General features: G+C 35.5%; 1 pseudogene; it reads left to right on the top strand.

Annotated features, from left to right (window-relative positions):
* The first annotated feature begins 13,617 nt into the window (after positions 1 to 13,617).
* On the top strand, positions 13,618 to 20,230 carry LOC127561493 (arfaptin-1-like; annotated as a pseudogene).
* The last annotated feature ends 830 nt before the right edge of the window (positions 20,231 to 21,060 follow it).

Below are 21,060 nucleotides of genomic sequence, written 5' to 3'. Positions count from 1 at the left end.
TGCCTGCATAAAAACTGGAGGAGAATATGACCAAGAAAACCCCATGGACAGTATTAAAATGACTTGACGTTGGAATATGAGCCCTTTATAGGAAAGCCTGGCCTGCTAGGGTGCAGGGGTCCTCAAACTTTTTAAATAGGGGGCCAGTTCACTGTCTCTCAGACTGTTGGAGGGCCGGACTATGATAAAAACAAAAACTTTGTTTTGTGGGCCTTTAAATAAAGAAACTTCATAGCCCTGGGTGAGGGGGATAAACGTCCTCAGTTGCTGCATTTGGCCCACGGGCCATAGTTTGAGGACCCCTGGTATGGGGTCACAAAGAGTTGGACATGACTGAACAAGAACATTTGTATAGGGCTTACTATGTGCCAAGCACTGTGCTATGTTACAATTATTATTTCGTTTGATCCTCACAATAACCCTGTGAGGTAGATTCTCTTATTATTTCCACTTTACAGATGAGGAAAAAGAACCTCTCAGTTCCTCAGAATTCTCTAATATTGTAAGTTATAGAGGGAATTTCCTATACCAGTAAAATTACCAGTTCAGGTAAAGACAAAAGCCAGGAAGTAACAAGACAGTCAGCAAGATTATAGTCTCCATTTGGGTATGTGGAATTTCAGGAACAATGATTAGACCCTAATCCTTCTTATTGGTCTTGGAGTGGGTGGAGTGATGGAAACAGAATGGGATAGGGTCCTGGACTCTGAACATCACAAACCAATTCATTCATAACCAGAGATTACATTTAATTCCAAATATTTATTAAATACCTATATGAAAGGAACTGTGCAAAGTGCTAAGGATAGAAAGATTAAAAAAAAAAAAATTCCCCTGACCTCAAAGACTTCACATTCTATTGAGATATAGCACCTGGATAAAAAATAAATAAAAGACAGTTTGAGGAAGGGGAGAAGCCTAAAAGTTAGTGGGATCAATAAAGACTTTCTATAGGAAGTAGCACCTGAAATGAGAAAGGCAATGAAGGATTTCCAGGGGCAAAGGTGAGAAAGAAGGTCATTCCCAGCATGGAGAACTGTCTGTCTGTCTGAATGAATGAACGGTTAATGGCTGAATGAATAGAAATACATTTATTACGTTATTATTATGTATAACATATTGCATTAAATGCTGGTGACATGAAAAGATGTAAGCAAGACAGTCTCTATCTTCCCTCAAGTAATCTCCATTATAATGAAGGAAATCAATACATGTAGGAGACCAATATTTGAAAAGTAATTGGAGGTAGAAGGAATTGAGAGCTCTTAAAGATGGCTTGATGAGTCTGGGATCAGGTAGGATAAGATTAAAACACACGCATCAAAATTCAGGGTCCAAGTGACAGGAGACTGAATTGTGAGGGAGAAGTCAAGAGAAGGTTGGCATATAGGCAACCTGATTCAGAGATGTCTGTGAAGATTGATTATATATAAAGACACAGAGGCAGAGATATGCCTGAAATGCCTGAAACAGGGGATAATAAACAGCTTATTTTAAATGGAATGTAGAATATCTACAGGATAATAATGTGATATTCATGGAAAAATAGGTCAGAATCATATTGTAAAGGTCTATTGGGGTCCAAGAGAGGAATTTCTATTTTATCCTAGAGGTAACAGGAAGTCAATGAAGAAGACTTGTATAGGAGACTCTTGAACATATGTCACACCTACATTGTTTTGGCACAATGTAGAGCATAGTTGTTGCTTGTCCTTCATTCTAGAAAAGACAAATGACATCACTCAGGTGATGTCTTGATTTGTGCTTGAATTATATTTAATTATAATTATTTATTATTTAATTAATAATTAATTATATTTAAGTTAGGCAGAATTGTACAAAAACCACTTTTACTTTCCTCCAGAGTCCTAGAAATCTAGTGGCAAGACGAATTCCAAGATGACTAGGATGTAGTAGATGACTTTGGCTTTTCTAAATTAAGACCTTTCAAGATCTCAATTTCTCTTAGGCAAAACCTATTCAATGACTACAGGCTAGGTAAGAATTGAGACCAAAGAAAATGGAAAGGGGGAGTTACAGGGAAAGCCATAAAGATCCTGTTAGAATAATGCAGGTGAGAAGTGATGAGGGCCTTGATGAGGTTGATGACCCTGTGAGTAAACGGGAAAGGAAGGATGTGAAAGATACTGTGAGAAAAGAATGGATAAGGTTAGACAACTCATAAATATGGAGGTGTGCAGTAGAGGAAAGAGTTGAGAATATTTCTACGAACTGGAATGACTGGGAAGGTGGTGGTGCCCTCAACAGAAACTGGACAGTATGGATGAAGAAATAGGTTTATGGAAAAAAATAATGAGTTCCTTTTTTTTTTTTTTGCTGCTTACCTGCTCAGTAAGCCATCCTGAAACAAGGTCAATAGGCATCAAGGCAGCCAGCCGGATGTGCTTAACAGGAACCCAGGCAAGTTCTCTCCCTCCCTGGAGGGCAGAGAAACAGTTGGCATGAGCAGAGATGGAGGCAGAAAAGTCCTCACATACAGGTTTAGAACCTTCCATATAAATGACTCTATCCCTCACAGAATTTCCTCAGATAGATGCTGATTTATGGATCAGATCCTGGGAGCAACATGTCAAGTTTCCTATTTTAAAATTCTAGTAACCTGAATCCTGAATTATGGTATAATTACTAGATATTTATGAATAGCTCTGCTGATGAATTTTAAATATAAATTAATATTAGGCCTTTATAGCTACAAAATGCTTTCAAATGCATAATCTTAGAGTGTTTGTAAGTTTGTAAGCCAATCAAAAAGACTTTTATTGAGGATATTTCAGATTTGTTCTCCCTTTACAATTATGGAGTATATACGTTGTCTCCCTTTGAGTAGACAGTAATATCTGAGAGCAGTGTGGTAGAAAGAACATTGAATTTCAAATCAAACACCACCCACATTCCTTGGTACTTGCCAATAAATATGTTAATGTTTATTAAGCTACTATGTGCCAGGCAGTATGTAAAGTACTGGGGCTACCAAAAAAAAAGGCAAAAATATGGTTTATGCCCTCAAGGAGATCACATAATGAAGTAGTTTAACTTTGAGTAAATCACCAGGCCTTTCACTTTCCTCCTCTGTAAAATGAAAGATTTGGACCAGATGGATTTTTAGGTTTTCTCCAACTCTTCAACTATATTTCAAAAGACAGCTTAGCACTGCTTTCCCCTCCACCCTAACCCCAAGAACTGAATGCTCTTGGAAATAGAAAGAACACTGAAATTTAGAATCAGAAGAAGCTAGGTTCAAATTGTGTTTCTGTTACTTATGAGCTCTGTGACATTTAACAAATCACTTAATCTCAGGCCTCAATTTTTTTTTTTTTCCCAACAAATTAAAAGGGTCAGGGATATGACTCAGTGATCTCTTAGGTCTCTTCTAGCTCAAGATCCATGGTCCTATGATCTAGTTTTTGAAATTATTTACATTATTTACTTTTGCTAGAAAGGCAGGATTATATGAAGGCAATAGAGGGGATTATTTTAGGAAGAGAACTGGAATCTAAGCCCCAAAAAGCCTTTTTTATTCCAGTTATTAGCCTTTTTATTGTTTGTTCTTTGTTTTAGAAGAGGATCAATGACATCATGAGGTGATGTTTTAACTTGCTTGTGAATTGGATTTAAATGAGAAAGAGTTGCTGAAAGTCATCAGCTTACTTTCTCATTAACATCCAGATCAGGATGATGGCCATGGCCCAGGATGAAATGGAGAACCTTGGTATCTTCAATGTCTCACCAAGCTCTAAGCTCCTCAGTTATTTTCTTGATCATTGAAATGAGTTGTTCTTATTCACCCATTCCATTGGGAGAAGTCTTCACATGCTCCCATGTGACCCTAACTCACTGACAGGTTTGAGATGTGTCCATTTTCTCTAACTTTGTTTTAGTTCATCTGCCTACATGGTTTTACTGAGATTTTACTGGAGTATTACTGGGGTATGGTCACTGTAATTGCTACAGTTTCTTGCAACTACATATGAGAGTTAGGTGACGCCAAAGGTGGATGAACAACCTTGAGAAGACTGGCAAGCTCTCCCACCGGAGGTGCTAATCCTCCCTGAGGATGTACTACCATTAACCTTGTATTTTGTGGGTAAATGACTTAACCTTTCTGAACTTCGGCTTGTCTATTAAAAAACATCTTAATGTCCCCTCTCCCTATCTCACAAGAATATTGTGAATTTTCAGTGATATAATGTCTTTTCTTTTAATTAAATTTTTTTCTTACTATTTCTCCTACATTGAATCAAAAAAGAAAGAGAAAGAAAACTTCATAATAACCATGCATATCCAAGATAAGTCCCTTCATTCACCATGTTTAAAAATAGGTGTCTTATTCTCTATTTTTAAATTCATCAATTCTTTGGCCCGAGATAGGAAACATGTTTCATCATAGCACCATGGTTTATCAGCATATTGATCAGAATTCTAAAGTCTTTCTAAGTTTTTTCCCTTAATAATGTTGTTGCCAGTATATAAATTATTCTTCTTTTGCTCACTATATACATCTTATTGTATATATATACACAACATTTTATAACTATAATGTCCTATATAAGAAGGAACTATAATTATTAACATAGGGGAAATGCCTCATCTGTACTCTAGGATATATTTTTGTTTATTTATTTATTTATTTAGGGAGGAAAAATGAGATACTTGGTACTTTAAAACAAAAGAAAATCCAATGTGCCATATAAGCATGAAAATGTCACACACCACACTCTCTTTTGAGATTAATAAAATGTCAACCTTGTGTGGTGGTATATTGTTCCATGTTTGAAATCCCTGGGCTTAAGAGTAGTCAGATAAAAGACCCTAATGTCTGTTTCTGAGACCAGATTAGTGGCCTCTTCAGCAGACAAATTGATGCTACTGAAAAAGTCTCTCTCTTCTCCAATCTGCCTTTCACTCAGCTGACAAAGTGTTTTTCCTAAATCATGGGTCTGACTTTAACTCCCTTATTCAGTGGCTCCCTATTACTTCCAGGATAAAATATTGATTCCTCTATTTGGCATTTAAAACTTTTTTATAATCTGGCTTCTTTTACTTTTGAAATCTTCTTACACCTTATTTCCTTCCATAAATTCTTCCCTCCCATTCTTTTAAAATTATATATTTTATTTTCCTGTCAATTACATGTTAAAACAACTTTTAAGGAATTTAAAAAAAGTTTTGAGTTCCAAATTCTATCCTTCCCTCCCTTTCTTTTCCTGTCCTATGATAATTCTTCCACAAACTCTTAATCTAGCTACTTGCTCTTCCTCACACAGAACATTTCATCTCCTGCCACCATTTATTGGCATTGGATGCTCCCATGTTCTTTCCTTCTCACTTTTCCTCCTATTTCCCTACATTTTCTCAGCTGAAATCCTACCTTCTGCAGAACTTTTCAAGTGTTCCCACCACCCTACCCCATATTTAGTGCCTTCTCTGACAATAGGTTCCATCTTTTCCCTGTATGCTTTTTATGTACATAGTTATTTGCATGTTGTCTCCTCCATTAGAATGAATGTTTCTTAAGAAGACAGATGTTTTTCCTCTCTTTTGGTGTGTTCCTAGTGCTTAAAGCAGTGCCTCACATATAGTAAGTACTCAGTAAATGATTTTTGATTGATTGATATCATGATTTGTCCAGTGGTCTCTGTTTCCACTGAGAAAGCTAACGCTGGAGCAAATAGATTTCTTGCTGATCTCAATCAACAAGCATTTATCAAGTGCCTCACATGCTGGGCATTGTGCTGAGACACATAGGATCTGGAGTTACAAAGAAAAAAGATTAACAGTCCTTGCCCTCTAGGAGATAGACAATGGGGCACAGATGCGGGAATATATAAACTATATACTTCTATAAAAGCTCTACCTCTTTTTCCTCCAAACTAATTTTTGCCTCAATTTCTTTCATCCTCTTCATGGAAAAAAGGATTTTTTTTAAACCTAGGCTAGGATTGCTTCTAGCCTTTATAGAAGTGCAGTTGTCAAAACTGACTTCTTGAAGCATTAGGGAAAGTATCTGCTTCACTTGAGAGAAAGTATCTCTCCTCTTCCATGGAGGTTCATGCAGCTTTCACTTTTCATTTTCTGAGAACATTTTTGCCTTCAAGCAGTTATCATCAGGACTGGCCACTGCACAAAGGAATCTTAGGATTGCTAAACTTTCTGTAGGGATTGCCTCATTATTTTTGGTCTGACGTTCCAGAGCATACCCTGGACTTCATCTAAAGGTGTTGTGAGAATTTGTGGATCTCTTCATATATCTGAGAGAGACTTTGGACTCTTAATAGCAATTCTCAATCCCAGATTTCACCATCTAGACATTAACCTTCTATCTAGAAGGCAAGTTCCTTTAATGCATTGTTTAGCTGCTATATAAACTTATTCATCATTTACTGCAATATTGGAGAGGATGTGGAAAGAAAGACACTAATAGTACACTAGCACATTGTGGTCCAACTGTGAATCAGTACAACCATTTTGGAAGTAATTTGGAATTATGCAAATAAAATGGCTAAAATACTTGCCAGTTAGGGAACAGTTATATAAACTGGTACATAAATGTAAAGAAATACTATCAATCTGTAAGAAATAAGAAGCATGGAAAAACTTATATGAAGTGATGTAGAGGGAAGCTAAGAGTTTTATTTCATGCTACTTCCCTGAGAAAAAATTTATCCTTACAATGTACTTCCAGCTCCAAAGTGTTATACTTTTATATTCTATAATATTAAGTCTCCTGTATGGTCTACTGTTTAAAATAAAAGATATATAAACATTGGGTCTAATGAAGCAAGCCAAAATTCATTTTTGCTGCCTAGGCTTGCAAAAAAGGGGCAAAGAACAGTTGTCTGAAAATTTCAGAAAATTCTTTATTGACCAACCAAGATGTCAATGGAACCTCTTTTTAAAAGTCAACGATTCTTTGACAGTTTCTATATTCCAAAATTCACCATGGGAAGCTTTTCAGTTTATGGTTTATGTAAGCTTCTTGCTGAGATTGTGCTGGTGTCTTGAAATCTAATTGCTTATTGGACTGACCATTGAATGAAGAAAAAGGCTAAGGAGAAATCCATTCTTTTCCAAGGATTTATTTATTTTGTACTCTTATTGCCTACTGTGGGTTTTCATTAACAGAACTTTTCTATGGGCAATTTTGAATCAGATATTCAGTGTTACTCTATTGATTGACTCAGGCGGTTGGCAGGCATTTCAAGGCTCAAGATCTTCTGAAATGTTTGGAAGGAATGTTTAATTTTAGGACTACGGTATTTTCTAGACCCACTCTATTATCCTTTCTGAGACCAGATCATCAACCCCTAAGGAGCTTCCAGTAATTAAAGGGCAAAGTTCAAATTTTCACAGGAAAAAAAACCACCCAACAATCCTTATATAATGGTTCAGGGTGGGCAGATAAACAGCTCAATAGCTTATTAAAAGGCTTGAGGTAATTTCAGTTTAGATGATGGGAAACTAAAGGAGTCTTTTGTGAAGAAAGGTTTTAAATTGAGATTGTTTGTGGATATCATTTCCTAAGTATGAGACCAAAATAGGGTCAATGAATAGAAATAAAAAACTTCCTAGCAGTTAAGGCTGCCCTGAAGCAAAATGGGACTTTTTTTTCCCTTGAACTGATTATTGTCCACTGTCTTTGGAGTCTGTTCCCAATTTTCTCTTCTCTCAGTCAATCAACAAACATTTATTAAATATATACACTGGGATAGACACTGAACTCTAAAGCCCCTAATGTCATCCCCACTCCTATCTTCTACTTTACTGAAAAAATTCCCCCAAGAGTTCCTCATCTTCTCTACTCCATTTTAAAACCTCTACCTCTTTCCCCTTTCTCTCCTTTTTTATTTCAGATTCTCAGTAAAAAAGACTTACTCTCTTACTGAGAGACTGGAATTGTACATGTGATACTTGTACATTTGATTCCATCTTTTCCCATTTCCTCTAGGAACTTGCTTAAATTAATTATTCTCTGTCTGTATCTATCTCTCTCACTATCTGTCTTTATCTTTGTCTCACTACCTCTGTCTCTCTTTGTCTCTGACATTTTTTCTCTGTCTCTTTCCCTATCTTTTTGGCTTTATCATTGTCTCTGTCTCTCTTTGTCTCTGTCTCTTTGTCACATTCTTTATCTTAGTCTCTTTCTTATCTATCCATCCACATATCAATCTTATCCACAGCCTATAAGCATAAAATTCTACCCTTACAAAAAAAACTTTCATGTGATAAGCATTCCCTCAAACTTTTATCTTCAATCTTTTCCCTCTTTTACTTCTAAATTCCCAGTAACAATCCTTTACCCTCCCTTGTCTCCATTTCTTTAACAGCCCCACATGATTCTATCTCTTACAATATGAACTCCTGATCTAATCACTTTTGGTAATAGCTCTCTCCAAAATAACTTTACTTTTTTGATGTCTTTAGCTTTGATATTGTGGACTGCTCCCTGCTTTTGTACACTCTCTCCTTTGTCTTTCACCTTATCCTTTCCTTATTTTCTTCATTGTTGTTGCCTTTGTCTCAAAGAGGACCATGACATCAGGGAAGTATTGCCATGACATTCAAGTGAATTGAATTTAAGTGAGCAAGGGCTGTTCTAAGGCACCTGCCCACTTTCTCCTCCAGAGCCATCAGAGTCCAGTGACTAGATATAGATGAGGACAACTGGAGATGGCTCTAAATGCAGTGAGAGACCTTGCCCTTTTTAAGCGAAGGTCTTCAAGAAGTCTTAAGTCCCACCCTATTAGAATGGTTATACCTTGGGTCTTCTACTGATTCTCAATATTCTCTTCCTTTTTTTTTTTTCCTTTCTTTTTTTTCAAGGCAATTGTGGTTAAGTGACTTGCACAGTATCACGCAGCTAATAAGTATTAAATGTCTGAAGTTGAATTTGAACTCAGATTCTCCTGACTTCAGCACTGGTGTTCTATCCTTTGCATTATCTTGCTGATCCTACTCTCTTCCTTTGTGGTCACATATACTCCCATGGGCTCTATTCAGCTCATCACTGAATCTATATATCCAATTCTGAGCTCTCTCACCATAAACTGATGCTATCTGTTCTTTGACAGATCATTGAAATTCATCATGCTCAAAATATGTCAGTATCTTCCTGCTGGATCTTGCTCCCTTCTTTTTAGTCAGATCTCCTTACTTCAGTTAGTTCAGTTCAACAAACATTCATTAAGTAACTACTGCCAGGATTTATGGTTGGTGAGAAGAATACAAAACTAGAAATAATCCATTTCCTCTGCTTATATTTTACTAAGGGGAAAAAATATTTGACTCTTTGCTCTTTCTCTCATCCCTATCACCTGGGTGTCTAATCTGTTGCTAATCTTGTCATTTCTTCTTGCACCAAGCATCTCCAATACTGTCTCCTTCTCTCTGTTCACATGGTCAGTGCTCTAAATCAGAACCTGTCACCAGAGTTACTTTATCCTAATTATTATCTTTTCTTTCCTTTTTCTTCTTTCTCCAATCTATCCTCTACACAGCTGCCAAAATAACCTTCTAAAGGTACTACTGTGATCATGTCACTTCTCTAATCAAAACCCTTTTTTTTTTTTGGCTCTCTTTTACCTTGAGAGTAAAATACAAACTCCTCATCCTTTCATGACCGGGGTCCTTATTACTTCCTGCTTATTTCATTTTATTTCTTGTTATTTCCCTTCACAATCTTCATTTCAACCATTTTAGACTGTTAGATACTCTTTGAAATTCATACTCCTTCTCTCCTTTTTGCCTCCTTATTTTCCTTTATTCAATCATATTAGCCATTTTTCCATTCTTGGCATGTAATCTCCTCACACACTGCCCTTCCTTACAACAATCACAACAACAATAATAGATAATATTTATCACCTATTATGTGCCAGACACAGTGTTGACACTTGACAGATATCTTATTTGATAGTCACAAACCTAGAAGGAAAGTGCTGTTAATATCTGAGGAAACTGAGGCAAACAAAAATTAAATGTCTTGCCTAAAGATGACACAGCTAGGAAATGTCTGAGGCTATATGTGAATGCTGATGCCATACCCAGTGCCCTATTCACTGCATAACCTAGCTATCTACTTCTGTTTTCTTTCAAGAGCCAACCGAGGTACCATTTCTCCAAGAAGTCCCTTCTTATCCCTCTAGTTTCCTTTTCATCAAAGTATTCTTTATCAAAGTATGTATTGTATCTTTTTCAACAGAATACAAAGTACATGAAGTCAGGGACTGGTTTGTGTTTGTTTTTGTATTTCTAGGCTTAAAACAGTGTTTTGAGCATCAATGTTTTTTCATTCCTGACTCTTTGTGATCCCCTTTGAGGTTTTCTTGGCAAAAATATTAGAGTAGTTTGCCATTTCCTTCTGCAGCTCATTTTATAAATAAGGAAACTGAAGCAAACAGAGTTAAGTGACTTGCCTAGGGTCACACAGCTAGTAAATGTCTGAGATCAGATTTAAAATGAGGAAGATGAATCTTACTGACTTCAGACCCAGGACTCTATCCAAACATTGGTTGAATTGTTTTGAAGTTGTATGATCACAGGTCAGGAGTGTTGTAAAGTACTAGGTAGAAGATTAGAATAGATGAAATCTAAGATCTCTAAAATAAGTTATGATTATTTAAAATAGTAAATTTTAGTAAACAATAAAGTCTGAGGCAGAGGACATCATTTAACCTCTCTGGTCCAGTTTCTTTATCTATTTAAAAAAAAGGGAGGTTGGAATTTTAATGTCCCTTCCAGCTCTAAATCTATTGATCCTATGTTTTGAATTGATTATCATCCCAACTCCTTCTGATCTTTGTCTCTTTAAGCCTGGGATCAGCTTTGTGGGTGGAGTTCATGACTCTCCAGGTAGGACATAGATAGGTACATGGTCATTTATGTGTATGTGACTTATATTTTATCCTTTTGGCAAAAGGATTTGTGCTTTAGGATTTTCCTATTGTTGTTACTCGTCCTGCTTTTAGAATATTATAACTATTTGTCAAACTTTTAAACTTTTATCAACAGGAATTGTTTCCCTTGTGACTTTTAACATATCAAAAAGGGCATTGTTAGTTGTATCTTGTTCTTTTTCTTGCTGATCCTCTTAAGGGCCCTCTCAACAACTAAAAAGTTCTTCCTTCTAGCAAATATATGAGTAGAATAACACTAGTGCTGTAGACTTTCTATGTCACAATGGGAAAAGTTATACTCCATGGCTCAAGGTTTGTTGTTTTGTTCTTCATTCTCAAAGAGGACCATGACATCAGAGAGATGATGTCATGACTGACAAGTGAATTGGATTTAAGTGAGGAAAACTGTATAAGATGCCCTGCCTCACTTTTCCCTCTAGAGTCATCTGGGTCCAGTGGCCTGATATAGATCAGCATGACTGAAGATGGCTCTGGATGAAATGGAAAATCCAGGACTGAGATGGCTCAGGGTGCATATTTATGGAAGACATGCTTTACCCTGTGGTAGGGAAACCTGATTCCTGCCTTAGGAGGGCTTTCATTTACATAGAATTTTTCCCTGAGGACCTCAAAGTGTTGTTGTTGTTTTTAATACCACTTTTGTGATTTTAGATCAAAGAATGCTCATAGGTGGTATGAAGAAGTTAAGGAATGTCTAACTATATCTGGCACCAAAACTGATGTGCTTTCTTGTGTTGTGCCTATAAGACTATATTAATTTCCTTTTATAATGCTGGGGACAGACTGCTGGGTAAGCATTATTGTTTGTATTCACTAGTAATATCAAATACTGTATGCTTGCTGGGAAAGACCAATAGTACACTGTGGGAGTTTAATGAGTTAATATAAAAATTTCATTCAGCACTGAGGTACAAAATCCACACTTTATTAAATCACACTTGTTTATAGCTGTATTACTTATATATAAATGGCTTTATTATTTTAACTTTTAAAAGTTTTTAAGTGCTCTATGGCCTTCTGTTTCCAATTAGCAAGTTTCTTGGGGATGCAGACAATACCTTGTTTTCTTAGAAATAGCAAGGTGGGACAGTGATGTAGGACAGTAGGATAGGATGTTGGACCTAGAATCAGAAACCATTCAAATGTGACCTTAGACACTGACTGACTGAGTGACCCTGAGGATATTGCTTAACCTTTTTGTCTGATTGTCCTCAACTGTAAAATAAGAATCATATATCACCTATCTCCTAGAGCTGTTGTGAGATTCAAAGTAAGTAATATTTGGAAAATATCTGCCACATTGTATTCACTTAATGCATGTTTATTTCTTTCCTTCTTTCCATGTCTTAGTCTGAAACTCTTTGATATAATGTTCTCTTGAAGAGTGATTACACAGTAATTTTTGAATAACTAATGTTATTCGTTCAAACCAGTACTGAAACTTTTCAAAATCCTAAAATCCTCCCTCTAGGGTCCTATTGCTCTAGTGTTTAGAACTACAAAATCTCAATCACATTATTCAACTACACCAGATTTTATCCAAGTGAAGGAGAGAAGAGGAAAAAAAAAAGAGGAGAGGAGAGAAGATGATAGGAGAGGAGAAAGAAGCAAAAATAGGAGAGGAGAGTAAAGGCACAGAGAGAAAGAGAGAAAACAGGAAAGAGGAAAGGGGAGAAGAGAGAAAGGAGAGAAAAGGGAAGAGGGAAGTATGAAGTAAAGAAGAGATAATAGAAAAAAATGATAGGGAGAAGACATGAGAAGAGCATAAAATAGGAGAAAAGATAGAAGATTGAAAATAAAAGAGAGAATGAGGAGAGCAAGATTTATCTTTTTTTTCTTCTCTGGTATAATTTTATGTTTCTAAGAAATACTTCAATAATTTTGTCTCATCCCTGAGATAAGAGACAGTTCAATAATAGTGATCTTTATTGTTGATGAAGAGCTTGTAATTAATTATTTTCTGATTAAGCAGAGCATTTATTAAAGATTAGTACAAAAAAACTTAGATAATGGTAGATTAAATTATGGTACATTAATGTAATAGGATATTATGGTGTTTAAAACTGACAAATATAAAGCATGTGAGGAAATCTGGAAAAATCTATAGGTAATAATAAAAATGCTAAGTAAGACCAATAAAACCAAAATTATATTCATATTGACTGGAATTATATTTTTTAAAAAAGAATTTAAGAAATAGAACCTTCAAATAAAACTGGAAAGGGTTACAGAACAAAAGCACTTGGGAGATGGAACTTTGTTATTTGTTAATTTATTAGATTCTACAATGTGACAATTAAGCTTTTAAAAGATTTAGTTAAGATTTTATTCCTCATTTTTATTTTTGATGACTATTAAATGAAAAATAAAAATTTTAAAGTATACATTTTAATGTGCTACATGCATTTTCTTTTGTTCTTTCTTTTCTTTATTTTTTTCTCAGAAAGGGATCTTAGAGAAATAAAACTGGACAGAATTATGTAGACTGGAAGACCGGTGGATTAATTTTACCCTTTTCTTTTCCTATCAGATTGGATCAAATCTGAAATTTGCCAGAGGTCTGTTACTGTATGAGATGAACACTTCATAATCCTCAATAACACTCAAAGCAAAATGAAGAACCATTGTAAATCAGTGTCTCAGAGAGATTAGGTATCTTCCCCACGGCAGGTCAGTAGCCACGATGAGAATGCAAGAATCCCGGATTCTATTATCTGTTGTTAAACTGGTAGGTTTAACGTCTATAGAAAAGTAGATTACCTGCAGTCAGAATGTCCAAATGTCTTGCTTTGTACGAGGCAAGTCTCGAAGAGGAAAGACAGGGGCATAAATTCCTAACAAAGGAGGAGGCCTTAGTGTCTTATTTTAGTTCTTAAATCTGTTCATACTTGCCATTATTATAAAATAATACCAATGCCTATCAAACAGATGTTTGGGGAACATTTTTTTAAAGTATAAAGAAAAGGTGACTAATATATCTAAAAACTTTGAGTATCATATCATCTCCTTCATGAATTCACAGTCATCTATTTTAATGATTATAAATTCTGATTATCTTAATGAGTTCTCTGACTAATCGAAGAATACCTATTTGCAAGAATGAATTGTGCATTCTAAAATAAAAATAAAGAGCATAAGTAAGGTGTCTATGGGTATGGATTCCTCTGAAAGCTGGCAAATGTTCTTCATAACAACTTTTCCAACTAAAGGTTCCCATTAGCAGCTGTTCAGTGGTTAATTGTCTTTCTTCAACAAGTAGTTGCTGAAGGGCTTCACTGTTTGATATTTCTTTCTGGGTGCATCCTCCATCCAAATTTAAAGGCATCATTAGAACATCTGGTAGGACAGTATGACAGATAGCACACTCCTTCTGCTGCTTGCACCTCCATGTGTCTCTCAATTCCTTCTTAATTAGGATGCAAAATGAAAGTGACAGAGGCACTGCTAGTGAACAGACAGCAGCTGCCACCTTCATGAGAAGGGGCAGATTTAGCAATAGGGTATGTCCTATAGTAATTCATATACCTTGACAGACAGCAAGGCTTTTAAATGGGTCTATTGCTTTTCAGATACAACTTTCTTCAAGTATTAGGCAGCTCTGTGTGATGGAAATAAGTGGGGTAGCCGAGTTCTATAAGATCTCCAACTTTTGACAAATACCTGGTAAGGAGGGCTATACACCAGGAGCTCCTTTCTGAAGTTCTGTGTATTGATCTGTTGAGCTCCATTCTAGGTGGAGGATGGAAAGTGATAACTGGTTTTTCATGATGAGAGTAAATAAGGCAGAACAGATTCCTTTAAAATAAAGAATCCAAGGTCTTTAGACAACTAAGATATCCTTAATGATAGTGCTGATATACTGTCTAATTGTCTAGAATTCTAAACAGGTGAAGGATGAAAGAACAGATTTCTATTTTCTTCTTCCTTCCTTCCTACTTCCTCCCTCCCTCCCTTCCTCCCTTTCTTCTTTTTCTCTTTCTCTTTTTCTTTTTGGCAAATGAAAGAATCATAAGCTTTTCATAATTTAATAGTAAGACCATATCAATTTTGTAGCTTGGCAACATAATAAGTCATCTTTTAATTGTGGATCAAAAAGAAAGATTTTATTTATTTCAGACTGAGTTTAGATAACAGTAATGCATATAGCTGTAGTCATTTGATTTGTTTACAATAACATCAAGGCAGGATGGAATAGAGTATCTAAATTTGTGTTCAGAAGATCTGGTTTTGAATTACTGCTCTGCTTTACTACCCATGTGAATGTGACTAGACACTTAATTGCTTTCCCCTCAACTACAAAGTGATGGTCTAGATGATTTGGAAGATTTCTCTCAGGTCTAAATCTATGATCCTATGACCAAAATTATATGTCTCTCCTCACTCCTCTTAAATTGGCTTGGTTTTTGATAGAATTGACTGAATTTGTTGATTGTTTTGCAATCAAGTAGACAAAACAACAAAAATGAATTATGCTGTGAAATGCATGGAGAGAGAACTGGGCTTAGAATTCTAAAGTATGAAACTTGCCCAAATATCAGCTTTTCAGTAATATTGTTATCTATACTAATAATATCAATGAATTCCCAACTGTCTACCAGCTGATTGCTGACTTTATTATGCAAAGGAACTGGGGTAGGGCTGGTTTGTTTTTCACTGTTGAGTTATTTTCTTTCAGCTTCTGATTTAAACACTTCCTGGAATCAGTCTATCATCTAGCTGAAGCTGAAAGATAATAAAGGAGCCTTGTTGAATTGCCGAGTGGCATTTGCTCATCAATTGGGATTGTCTTGCTTCTCTAAAAATTATAATTCATAATGAGAAGAATTTTAACCATAAAATAATTTTTAAGCATTTTATTTTATTGTATTGTAGTAAAGCTTTTTATTTTCAAAATAAATACATAGATAATTTTTAGCATTCATCTTTACAAAACCTTGTGTTCTATTTTTTTCTGTCCCTTTTCCCCACCTCCTCCCCTAGATGGCAAGTGACCCAATATATGTCAAACATGTGCAATTCTTCTATACATATTTCCAAAAATATCATGCTGCACAAGAAAAATCAGATCAAAAAGAAAAAAAAAATAAGAAAGAAAACAAAATGCAAGCGAACAACAACAAAAATAGTGAAAATACCATATTGTGGTCCACATTCAGTTCCTACCATCCTCTTTCTTGGTGCAGATATCTTTCTTCATTACTAGATCATTGAAACTGGCCTGAATAATCTTATTGTTGAAAAGAACCATGTCCATCAGAACTGATCATCCTGTAATCTTGCTGTTGCCATGGATAATGATCTCCTGATTCTGTTCATTTCATTTAGCATCAGTTCATGTAGTCTCTCCAGGTCTCTCTGAAATCATCAATGAGGGAGAACAGTCAGGTAGTAAGTTTCAAAAAAGAAGAGAGACTGCTTAGGTGAGGATGGAAAGATTAGAGGATGAGACTGCTAAATTGAAGAAATTGCAAAACTTTTTGGCATCATTCTCTCATTTGACTCCCATATTAGCCCTGTGAAGAACAAAAGATAAGTATTATCAGTTCTATTTTATAGATACAGAAGCTAAGATTCAGAGAATTTAAGATATTTGTTTGAAAAGACATAAAAAGTGATACTTCAATCTAGGTCTATTACCTCCAAATCCATATTTCTATTATACTGAGCTCTTATGGAGTCTCTACTGGGGCAAAAGCCATCCCAAAGGGGTAAAAGGCATAACGAGGAAGACCAAAGCCATTACAAGAATACAGTGTTCAGCAAATAACCCTTTTTTATTTATCTGGGAACTTACTCAGATTGACCAGCACATAGCCTTAAATATCTGAACATCTAACCATCTGCACCTTGCACCCAGGGCCTGGAAATCAAACCCAGTTCCCAAATAGTAAATCAAAACATTAGCTAGACTGCATTAATGAATGAAGATGTTCTATAGTTACTTCTTCCTTTGTCTGATTTCTATAATTACTATGGGACTTTTTTGTGGCCATAAAAGTGTCTGCATAAGGATGTAAACCTGCTAGTTGATCAAAGGTGACTGATTTATTAACTCTAGATTACCTATTTCATTGAGCTTGTATTCTACAGAGTTCACTATACTCAGAAAGCCGCAACAAGTTTTGTCTGGATTCTAAACATGTCTTTGCTACAGATTTCCAATCACTAGGGTTAAAATTTCATAAGCCAAATTCTCTAATATCATCTTAACATAAGACGATGTAGACCCATAAAGAGTACAAGCCTTTTTCAGATCTTTGATAATTTCCAGATTAAAAGAAGTGCATCTTTTCCTTTCTTGATCTAAAGAGTCAAACTCTTCAAACACAGGATTTGCTTCTATTCTCAAATCAGATGTATCCTGTGTTTCTTCTTTAGCTTTAACTAATGACTTTTGTAATCGTGTGATAGGGAGTGGACAAAACTGTTGCATGTGTGGTATTGATGATGTCACTACTCCTCTCACTCCTCCTCCTCCCTCCACCTACAAAGGCAAAATTGAGGGGAGAGGATCAGGAGATGGGAAATGCCCTAAGGGTACCTGCTGAAAAGCATCACATGCTTTAATTTCATCAGCATTGTACTTAATCCCTTTCTTGTCCTATTCTTCATGCTTTTCAGCTGCTTTGTCAGTACTATCTCCCTCTTGTTCTTTCTCCTTTTTCCTTGTTTTAAAACTTGTGGGATTCCTTAAAGCCAATTGTATTTTTTTCCTCAGGAATTGAATCAGGACCATTATCTTCATAACATTCAAATAGTTGCTTTCCCACTAGTTTCCATTTATCTGGCTCTAATTTTTCTTCCTTAGAGAACCAAGGAGATGTGCACTCTAATATTTCTAAGAGGCCAATGATCTGCTCCCAAGTTACCAACAAACCTTGCTTCTTTATTAACCTAACTGTGCTTGCTACACACTTCCCTTGGGGTGGGAAAGACTCTTTTCTTAGTATTTGCCCCATTTCAGCTGAAAATGAAAGTGACTAGTTTTTTTTAAAGGCATATCTAAATTTGCCAAACTCACACATTAGCTATCATTCAAGCAGTCCTTATAATGCTTGAGAAGCCAGGAAATGAAGAAGCCTAAGAGACCAGTACAGTAGGTGTAGTACCTGTGCTGCTTTAATATTCCAAGAGTAAACAGAGGGACTTTAAAAAAATGGTGAAAAATTTAAAAAGACTTGGTGATATTTTTTGCTTTTCTATCATTTTTATTTCCAAATATATGCTTGTCCCCTTCCCTCTCTAGAAAACAATTATTTGTAGCAAATAGATTTTTTTAAAAGGAAAAAAACCTTCATGAATTTTTTCTTCCTGGCCACTTCCAAAGTAAAAACAGCTATGAGCTGCTTGGTAGAGTGAGAACAGTGATTGTCCTATCTCCCATCTTGCCATTAAAGAGGGTTTAGGGAGTCTCTGTTTTCTTTTTCAGTTTACTCTTTCCTGATCTTAGATAAATAAGGATTATGAGAAAGGAATGTCCCAGTGGTTGGTGAGAGTAGGAAATCCATTAAACCACCAGAAATCCAAAAGGAAAGTAAAACCAATAGCAGAAACAAAAGAGTTTGAGGAGGTGCTAATGAAAACAGCAAGGTAGTTGCCATAACTATCTCAGCTATGTGGACCAACCTATCAGTGTGCTAACAGGAGCCTGAGCAGATGACTTCCCTAGAAGTAGACTTGGTGCAGATTCCAAGAAGGAAAAAAAGAACTTCTAGGACCAAACATTGTGAAATAACCCTCTGTTCCATGTGGCTGTTATACATATGCCATACTTTGTTCTTTAATATCTTCTCTTCTCTGGGATGTTGTGTGTGTGTATGTGAGAGTGTGCCTTTTGAGTGTAGGAGGATTCTTTTGTAATTTCTGTTCTTGCTGTACCTTCTTAATTAATGTGCTTTTATAAAAGCTCCAAAAAAAGGAAAGAAGGAAATGAGAAAAAAAACCCACAAATAGTTTAGTAAAACTAACCAGCACATCACCCTAGTATTGACAATATATATGCAATACACTATGTGGCCCACCAACTGTGGTCTCTCACTTCTGTAAAGAAGGGAGGGAGGTGCATTTTTCATCTTGGAAGAAATTTCTAATGTACAAACACTTGCTATAGACCAGCTAGAACCAAATCCAGAAGCAATGTGGCTTCTAGTCTGTCTTTTCAGGATAGGGGTACTAAAGGTAGGAAGTGTAGAGTGTTGTGCTGTGGTTGAGCCCCTAGGTTCAATGTATATCTAAACCTAGCAATTATGTCACAACTCTTGGTGCTTATAATCCATCTGCAAAAGAGCAGGATTCTGAGGAGTCTACTACTACAGGAGTCTTCCCAAAATTCAGCAGAAATTCCAGTGATCAGCAGGGAAGAAGTGGAAGATTCACATAGGTTTGACTTTAGCAGGGATTTGAAATGTTCATGTACATTGAAATGTTGAAATGCACATGACTTTGTGCACCAAGGAAGAAGTTCTTGAAGTGGAACCATTTCAAGGTGGCCAAAACATACAGTAAAAAAAGTGGACCAATGATTTTAGCAGATGAATCGAAAAATCTTGCAATGGAGAAATTAGAACTTGTAAAATAACAGAGCTTAAACACTTATAAATGCACTTAACAAATTATCTCTGAGAAGCTAAGTTGTGGTTCAAAAAACACTGGCTCTTGTACTAGACTGATATATTAAGAGGAAAAAAATAGAAAATAAGAAAACATAATAAAACTGACTCACTGTCCTCTCAGCTCTTCCAGATAATACACCCTCCGAGGAAATTCAGCAATGGATTTACTGATCTGAATTTGAAGTCTCTGGCTGTCCCTGGAGAACTCAGCTACAATGCAAATACTCAGAAACTGCTGGGTAAAATGGAGAAACTCTTCTGGGAGCTATTACTTTTTTTAATTACAAGTGTGAACACTTTGATGAACAAAAGAGTAAGAAGATACATTAATGACTGTGAAACAATATGAAAGTGTCAAGATTGAATATGATGAATACTGAACTGATTTAAAAGAATTGAATCTTGGATCACCTGATGTAAACACTGCCACAGATTGAGTAGTCACAGCATCTGTTCCAAGCACATAAGGAAAAATATGATAAAATACATAATGGTGTATCCATCAAATTGAAATTTCTAGAAGAAAATAAGGTTAAAATATTGCACAATCAGCTAGTGCTTTTCCACAATGCCACCACAGCTTACTTTACTGGGAATAAGAAGCAGCTTGAATAGACACTCAAACAGTTGCACATCAAGCTGAAAACTCTTAGAGTGGATGCTCCATCCTGGCTTGAACAATAGTTTTTCCAGATCTAGGGAAAAAAAAAAAAAAGACTTATTGTCATCTGAGAATCCAATAAGAACAAAAGCAAAAAGAAAAAGGAGGAGAGGACCCTTATGTTGATTCTCATACAGCTTAAATTTTTATTTTTAATACTTTAACAATTTAACTCTTCAAATTTTTGGGAAGATGGATGGCTTTAATGTAAATATAATTTCTAGAATCCAAACAAGGCTTTTCTGTTGAAGAATTTTTTTTCTTTTTTGTGAGGATTGCTGGCTAATTTCTATAATTTGAAAACATCTAAAGTAACTTGGTACGGACAAGATATAAATATGTGGTTTCAGGTCATCAAGATGTGGGCTAATTTAGTCTTTTTTGAGAGAGAGGTTTCCATGATTTGTATCAATATCTAATATTTTATATATTAATCATCTTTTTATATTGATATGTTAAAAATTTTTTTACATATTATTTTAAAGAAGACAGTAATACTATCTTATAGAGTGAAATTATAGGGCATTTCTGCAGCATATAAACAAAGGAAGTAACTAATAGATGATTAATTTAAGGGATTGCAATAGATTCATAATTTAAGAATGCACTTGTGCTGCTAAAAGTTTGTTTTAAAAACTGTGAACAAGGAAGAATCATGCTGTCTTTTCCATAAAGCTTATAAAACTACAATTGTATTATGTAAAGACTTTGATTGGGTGGTTTTAATTATTGATTTTTTTTTTTTAAACTATAAAGTGAAACCTGCTTATTTGAAGAGACTACCTATTTGCCATTTGGTTGATCTTGGGCTTTCTGACCATTAACTTTGGAATATAACTTCTTGGTCAAATTT

This window comes from Antechinus flavipes, chromosome 4 (assembly GCF_016432865.1).
Source record: "Antechinus flavipes isolate AdamAnt ecotype Samford, QLD, Australia chromosome 4, AdamAnt_v2, whole genome shotgun sequence".
NCBI lineage: Eukaryota > Metazoa > Chordata > Mammalia > Dasyuromorphia > Dasyuridae > Antechinus > Antechinus flavipes.
Note: the sequence above shows the minus strand (reverse complement) of the source record. Positions and strands in the feature narration are given on the sequence as shown.